Below are 8,418 nucleotides of genomic sequence, written 5' to 3' on the forward strand. Positions count from 1 at the left end.
GCAGCGTGTAGCTGGATCAAAAGGCAGAAATAGTGACTTTACTTTCATGAGCATTGAACACAGAAACAATTCAATTGTGAAAATGCAAAACCGGTTTATTAACTATAAAACAAAGTACACATAACGACTAACTAAGCATACACACATACAATAACATAAAACATAGATGAGAAAGAAAAGACTGAAAAAGCTAGAGAGAAAGTAAAAGATTGGCAATAGCACTATTGCTTAACATCTGCACAAACCATCGGAAAATCTCTAAGGAGCGCCTTAATTTTTATAAGGGGTAAAGCTTAAACATCAGCGAGTAAAGTTTATACTTGCATTTGGATCTTTGTGATGCGGTGAGAACACTTAAAAAAATGACTCATTGAATTTAATACTTTTTTTTAAGGTAAGTGGTTGCAATCAATTTATTTAAGCTACATTTAAACAAAAAAGATTAGTAAAGTAAAATAAAATATAAAACTTTTGTTTAAATGTAGCTTAAATAAATTGATTGCAACCACTTACCTTAAAAAAATTGATTAAATTCAATGAATCATTTTTTTCAGTGAAGTTTCTGATGCGCGCGGTGCGATCAAGGAGAGAGAGAGAGAGAGTCCAGGTAGGTTCATAAGATGAAGGAGTCCGTTAAGTTGTTTCGTAGGGCAGATTGGTCCGCGTGGTTTTCCGAACTCTAGCGCAATACCTACTACCTTCAGCAGGGAGGTACTTCACACACATTGTGGGGCGGTTTTCTAGACAGGTCTCATTCTACTCCCAGAATAAAATGCATGAGTGAGCTGCCTTATAACACCTTGCCCTGCATACCTTAACACAGCTTTCAGAGGTGTACGCGGATCTGGAGCTACCTCTACCATCATTTAAAATCAACTCCAGACACAGGAACGAGACCCGCCCTCCCTTTCACCTTGATTGGCCCCGACCTGACCCTGACTGTATGAAACATCTAATCAAACTGATGATGGCAGTGACATTACCAATCAGAGGTAGAGCACGAGTCTTCACAGGATGCGAGTGGTAATGTTTTGTATGAATAAAGGCTGCACAACTCAAAAATACGGGAAAACAATGCCCCGTGTCAATTCAAAATGATGCGCTTATTCACAAATTCAGGACATTTCAGAAATGTTTGGAAAATTGTAGCTTGTGTGGAAGCTACCGCACTACTTGGTTAAAAAAGAGCTTATAGCTACTAAAAAGCTATTTGATTTAAAAAGCAGCTAAGCTACCGCCAACGGCAAGCTACTGAAAAATGTAGTTAAACTACTAGCTTCGCTACTTGTAGTGAAGCTACTGCCCGGCACTGCCTAAAGAGTTCATATTAGTACCTCAGAGGTACATATTGGGTATCAAAGAGTGCCTATTGTGACAGGTGTATACAGTAATTCCATAAAGTTTCAATCTGTGCAGCCTGAGAAACCAACAATGAAACAATTTTAAAAACTTTAAGTCAAGCATCAGTCATGTCAGTAAAATTAAATCTAGCTTAACACTTTACCTCTCTTCTCTCCTGTGCTGCAGAGTTTCATTCGAATTCAAAAAGACAAAGTCCCCACCCTGAGCAAGAAAACCAAAATCTCCTTCTTTGAGTCAAAATATTACCCTGACACTGAAAGGAAAACAAGAAATATTAAGAAACAAATCATAATTAAAGACAATCTGTGTGTTTTAGTTCGGAGAAAACAAATGCTTTCAAGAACCTTTGCCCTACAGACAGTAAAATATTGGGGGAGCCAAAAGGTCATTTTTGTGCAGTGTCTTAATTCATCTATACCAGTGGATACCAACCTTTTTAGCCCTATGTACCCCCACAGCCCTATCAGTAAGGCTCAAGTACCCCTTCATCGAAACTAAACCAAGTTTTAAAGCAACACCAAAGAGTTTTTTTTTACCTTAAAATAACGTTTTCCAAAAAAGTTTCAGTCGTTCATTTACTCGAAACAGTGAATGGCACTTCCTCATTCGCTATCTGGCAAAACCAAACTAAAGAAGTTTCCAACTGTCAGTTCGCGGTCCTGTAGTATGAGTGAAACCTACAAAAACTTGCTTTACGGTAGACCTACAATCCAATCAGAGCCAGCCTTGCTGCAGTAGGCTAAATTATTTACAACAGTGGTAATGGACAATTCCGCTTCCAACCTGTAGGGGAAGCAAAGCGCAAAAAATCTTTAGTGTTGCTTTAAAGACAAATAATTAGTAATATTAATTAATTATTTAATTTTAAACATTAAAGTAAAAAGCACTGACTGATGAAGCATGTTTATTTGTCTTGAGGAATAGAGCGGTTAGAAAGACAAATAATAAAAAACAACAACTGCAAATTCTATCTTTTGTTGTAATTTTTAACAGTTGTTTTTTTTTTGTATAAAAATAAAAGTAAAAAAATTATTTTACTTTTGAATTCTAATTTCTATTATAAATTTTGAAGAAATTATAAATAACACAGTACACTTTTTGAGACAATTTTTTTAAGGAGCTATTGCAGTACATGTATCATGTAAATACTGTATCATACAATGAAGGAATGGTGATGAAGGCTTTTCAGGCTAAATGTAAAACATAATTTATGTTGCCCCTTTTGACAATCTACATACCTCCCACCTACTGTATAACACTTTGGCACTGTTTGACATACACAAGGCTTCAGCAAACTCCAGACTAAAATGCATGTTTGTGCTGAAAACATAAAATATTTAAATTAAAATATATCTTAAAATATTTCAGTGCCATTGTTTTGTGTCATACTGCACATCAGTAGACTACTGTTTTTTTCTGAGACACATTTAATTTATAATTTCCTTAAAGCTTACTCCTAACTTAATCTAAAGCCTGCCTGTGCAAAACCAGACCATTGTCATATTAATGTTTATAGGAGCCTATGTTACTTTTTGTCTTAATACTTGTATAATAAAACAATAAGCCCCAAGAAGCAGTGGGCTTCACGTTGTGCCTAACAACGCCCCTTAGCTGTTATAAAATGCACTGTAACAGGAGTGCTTCGTGGGGCTTATTGCTTTTATAAAATGGTTACTTCATAGCAGGATTTCATAAAATAAAACACAAATAAGCTGTAATTATATTCGTACAAATATTACTCTTCCGCCATCAAAGTAGTTCCTCAGAATCAAGTGAGGCTGCAACAGAGCGCAGTTCACAAGCAACACAGACTCAGCAAAGACACAATGAAAATATGATTAAAGACTGTAGTGTTTATTTTCATAAATTAACATTAATCTAATTTATACATTAACATTTATATTGTGCAACTGTTCAAGTGTGGATCAAATATGCTTGAAAGCATAACTCTTTTCCCGTCAGCGTTTTTTTTTTAAGTTGCCACCCAGATTTAGTTTAACGACTTCCAGAAAAATGATCTTCTTTAAATAAATATATCAAATGAAAGAACAGACGCTGCGTCCGAAAACTCTAAATTGCTCCCTTCTGCGTCAGCTTTCCAAGGCAGGAAGCCATCGAGGCAAGTCCGAATTCAATGTTTGGTTTACTTCCTGTCTCCTGAGATACCTATGCGTGGGCGTACAATAAGAATGTAATTGGTCGACCCTGGTCGAGTTCGAAAAAATAAAATGGCGGGCAAGGAAGCGACTGGAGCACAAATATAGTGTAAATAAAGGTAGATTTTCAATTTTTACATTTTTTAATTGCATTTCTAGCGACAAATTAGTATTGTAGTTTTCAAATATGTGATAAGTTATCACAAAGGCACTCTCTGTTTATATTTCAAACATGCTGCCTTTGAAGTGTGTCCGAAAGGCTTTCTCTGAGCTGCCTTCATGCCTCCACAGTCATTTCCTCATGAGGCAGCGAGGCAACGAGTCACTGCCTTGAGTTTTTTATGGACGCAGCCCACAGTGTTTTTAGTGTTGAGTGAATGCGTCAGTGTTTAAGTTGGGCAAGATCCCCACCAAGTGGATAATAGCGGAAATATGAATTTGAGGTTAACGAACTCCTCAGGGAAGCATTTTTTCTTTATTGACGAGATGACTTAACAATAATGTTATTGACATTTATCTGAATATTGCCATAACTTTGCAATTGTAGAAAATTTAAAGATATGATTAGTGGTGTTTATTGTCATAAATCCGTACGCAGCAACAGTGGCGCAGTGATACGTATGTAATGCGGTCTGAACCGTGGGGTTACCAGGGCATTTTATCACGGCTTAGAACACGTTTCAATCCATCGAGAACTGCCCGTTTTATAATAAAAATATCAATCAGGCTATTTGTAGTTTAACATTTTATTTACTTCTATTTCAAAAGTGAACTGTATGTGTAAATAGTGTAACCTCACCACTAGAGGACAAGAAATAGCTTTACTTACAAACACACCGGTTTGGCTGATAAATCAATTTACTAAATTTAGTGACACACATCAGAGGAATTTAATCTGTTATTTTCTTAAGGAATTATTTCACACCAAACTGAAAAAATCTGTCATGTCTTTCTGTGTAAAATTCCAATGAGATGATTTAGGTAGATGATTTAGGTAGTTGGAAGCTCCTCCCACAGATGGAGCTTATATGAACTTAATTAGTGGACTCTTCAATTATGTGAGTTTGGTAGTGTCTATTATCCCCTGATGCTTTGATCTTGATGCTTTCTGCTTTAGCTGTGTATAATGTAAGTTATCTTAACCTGACAGGCACTGCTGCAGGCTCCACACTTTACCAACCCAGAAGTCCTTGCGAAAGAGCAATCAGACAACGAATGGGAGGAGGTCACACTAATGTGCAACTTCTCTTCCTATTTCCGGCATAACCCTCGAATTTGTCCCAAAATATACTCTGGTACGCCCACGTGGACTCACGTCAAGGTTCTCTAAGGTCTGCACTACATGATGTCATCAAAGTGTGGACTCTGAGGAAGTCCGAAGTGTGCCTCATTCATACATAATCACAGGGAAAATAAGACAATCCCTACTTTCGTTTCAAGTTAAAGAGCAACTATGGCCTGATTCACGTTTTTACATTTCCTTTGTGCAAGTGTGTATTAGTACATGTTAACAATATGCAAAAGATACAACAGTGTGAAAATGCTCTGCCTTGATGGATGAATGGAAAGTTTAAGACTCTTAGTTTCTGATGGTTTTTAGGGGGAGCATCTCAAATGGGGTGTCAGTTAAAACACCATGAAGCTGAGGCAAAATCATTTACAACCTTTTTCTCACCAATGCCAGCACATATTGGATGTGGTAACAGCTGTGGCTATTTTTAAAGTGCTCCTATTTCATTGCTAAAAACAATGTTATTTTGTGTATTTGGTATAGTTATTCAGACTGTGACTTTCTGTATGATACTGCCATCTAGTGGACTTGTTTTTTTATGACTGTCTGACACACCTATTTGCCTGCGAAAACATGTTTTATGGTGAAATAAAACCGTTTTCCTGATTTCCAGCAACCTAGAAGAACAAAATGATTTACAGTAACGTTACTGTACAGTAACAAAAGTCTTAGGCCACCATCACCAGCTTTGTTGTTTTAGCAAAGTTTTAATGTCCATCCATATTTTTTAAAGATGCATACAAATGTACACAAAATGTAATTTTCTAAATGTCTTCTTCAGACATCAGTCAGTATTTAATGTGACCTCTCTTGGCACGAAACACATCTTAAAGCTTTTTTTGAGTAGACTGAAGTCCTGAAGTTAGTGATGGGAGAAACGAAGCTTTTCGAAGCTTCGAATCAATTGAACCAATTGCTTCGAAAATTGATTCAGTTTTTTGAAGCAATTCAAAACACCAGAGACGCTGGCCACCCCTGCTGGTCATTTTACACTTCTTTTTACAAAATAATAGCAAGATTTTTATTAAAATATGTTTAAAAAAATTATTTAACTTAATTAAGACATAATTAAAAGTGTATTATGTGTTTTTACTTTTATTTAGGGCAAACAAATCATTAAAACTAACTTAATTATGTACATTTTTGTCTGTCTATAAACAAAAAGTAGACAAAATGGTAGTGTTATTAGTCCGAAGGATAAATGTTTTATGAACTTGCATAATAAAACTGACCTGAGTTCACCTAAACATATTAGACACTGGTCATTTGTGATCAACTCCCCCTAGTGGTGAACCATCGGATTTTCGAAACGTTTAGAAACAGTTATGACGTAATGAAGCCTCGTTTGCTAAACTCACGTGACTTGGGCCAGTTTGAAACACTCTCCGAACCACCGATTCGAAACAAAAGTTTCGTAAATGTTTCGAAGCCTCATGAAGCAGTGCTTCGAAAACGACCATCACTACATGAAGTCATTCGATTAGAATTAGAAATTAGGATTTCATTTCATTTAGGTTTAAGAGATCCTGCAGCTTGGAAGGGGAGTTTACCCTAAATACTTGACACTTCAGCTTGTACTTTTATACTCTTTTTAATACACATTTCCTGTATTTTCTGGTTGTATTCTAATAAAGAAATCGAGAAATAGTTATATGATCACTATACAATTGCAAAAACAACAAATCTAATAGTAGCATGGTGGCCTAAGACTTTTGCACAGTACAGTACTATATATATATACAAATATACCCATGTGACTTATGGTTTTGTTGTCCATAGTCACCGAATCAATGAGAAATAGTGTTTTAGTGACCTGCAAAGCAAGTTTTTTTTCAAGCAAAACATTACTGAATTGTTAATGCTACTTTTCTCTAAAAGGCCGATCTCAGTGAAAACAAAGCGCTGGAATTTGAATAATGTAAAGATTAAAATGCCAGTTGTAGCAGTGTATAAATTGTGCCCAATTGCATATAGATGATTCAGTATGCATTGATTATAATTTAGCATACTGTAGTTGTCTGTTTATTCCATACATACAGAACATTTGCATACAACAGTATGAAGCTTATAGCTTATTAAATATGTTAGTTCACATCTCTCATAAAGAAAGCTGATCGCAATATATTTTCATTCAGATATTGTTTCATGCACTTGTTTAGTGGTGTAATGTGAAATGAGCCCATAACCAGGTTATATTTATATCTATTTGATTACAGTTGCAATTGTATGCATTTTATTTTCATTATTTACTGCATGCAAGGTCTGATTTTGTTCTCCTAAATGATCCTGGTGCATGTCACACTAAAAAAAAGACACAAGAGGAACTTTGTGAAAGCTCAGATGAGTCTGGGGAACATAGGCACAGTTACATTAACCTGAAGGACCTGAGGCCATCTGAAGACATTAAGCCATCTAAGGACTGCTGGCTGCATGCAATATTGAAAACGGCAGAAAACATCTGTTTTTAATTCACAGTGTTTAAATTCATTTGGATAATCCAGATTTGTATGTGTCGAAGCAAATGGTCAAGTAGAAACGAGGGCAGACCAGAAAATGAGAAGCAAATGGCGTATTTACATTTGATTGACATAAACAAATGACTTTTGCCGAGCTATGAGCTCAGCAACAGGTAATATATCTGCAATCAGTCAAATCATGCTCCGGTTAAATATTTACTGGCACCAATACAGATTATGGCACTCTGGTTATTTATAATACTAAACACAGCCCTTAGGGTGAGGTGTTCGCTGAAACATTTCAATAAGAATCAGCAATGAAACCTCTCCCGCGTATCTGCGTTTTCAATTTGCATTCCCTAATGCTGTTGTTTGCTTTCCAGATGCCTGTAGCGGCAAGCCCTTCCAAACCATTGCATGCAATCAGTTCCGAGGGTACAGGTCTCGGATCAGTGGGTCCACAGGTCCACCCCCCCACACACACACACACCTTTAAACACTGCACACACACATCCGTTCTGATTGGCCCATCCATCAGGTCTCCAACAAGCAGCGAATCCTGAGACTATGGGGAAAATGGAAAATCATTGACTAGGAAATTGGCAAGTAACAGTCCTCACTGCAATTCAATACAATCTCAATGTGAATGAGAGTCTATGGGAAAGAAAATAGAAAGACAGATAGTGTGCGAGAGAGAAAATAAACAGGTCTTCATTTTTTGGCCCTGTTTGGATCTCTGAATTAGTATGAAAATGAGCAGCCATCTGTTTAATGTTTAGAAAGTAAAAACAAAGACAGCAGATATGTAGGCTTTGATCCAAATTTTAAGTTACAGAAAACGTAACATTTCTTACAGTCTACAGTGAACATTTCTAATTTTATATATTTTTATTTGTACTGTAAAATATGATTTTTTTTTTCAAAATCACATGTGTCATTTGTTTAGAGAAAAAACATGAAAATGTTTGTCCACAGTGTAATACTGAGACATATAATTGTGTACTCTTGTTATATTGACAACATGGCTAAACATTTTGACTGTCTTGTTTATGAACAATGACACACATATTTGTAATTTTGATGGCTCTGACATGTTCACACAATTATATTTTTGAACTAAGGATTTTAAACAAGTTACAGGATTTTGCACGAC

This window comes from Misgurnus anguillicaudatus, chromosome 2 (genome assembly GCF_027580225.2).
Source record: "Misgurnus anguillicaudatus chromosome 2, ASM2758022v2, whole genome shotgun sequence".
NCBI lineage: Eukaryota > Metazoa > Chordata > Actinopteri > Cypriniformes > Cobitidae > Misgurnus > Misgurnus anguillicaudatus.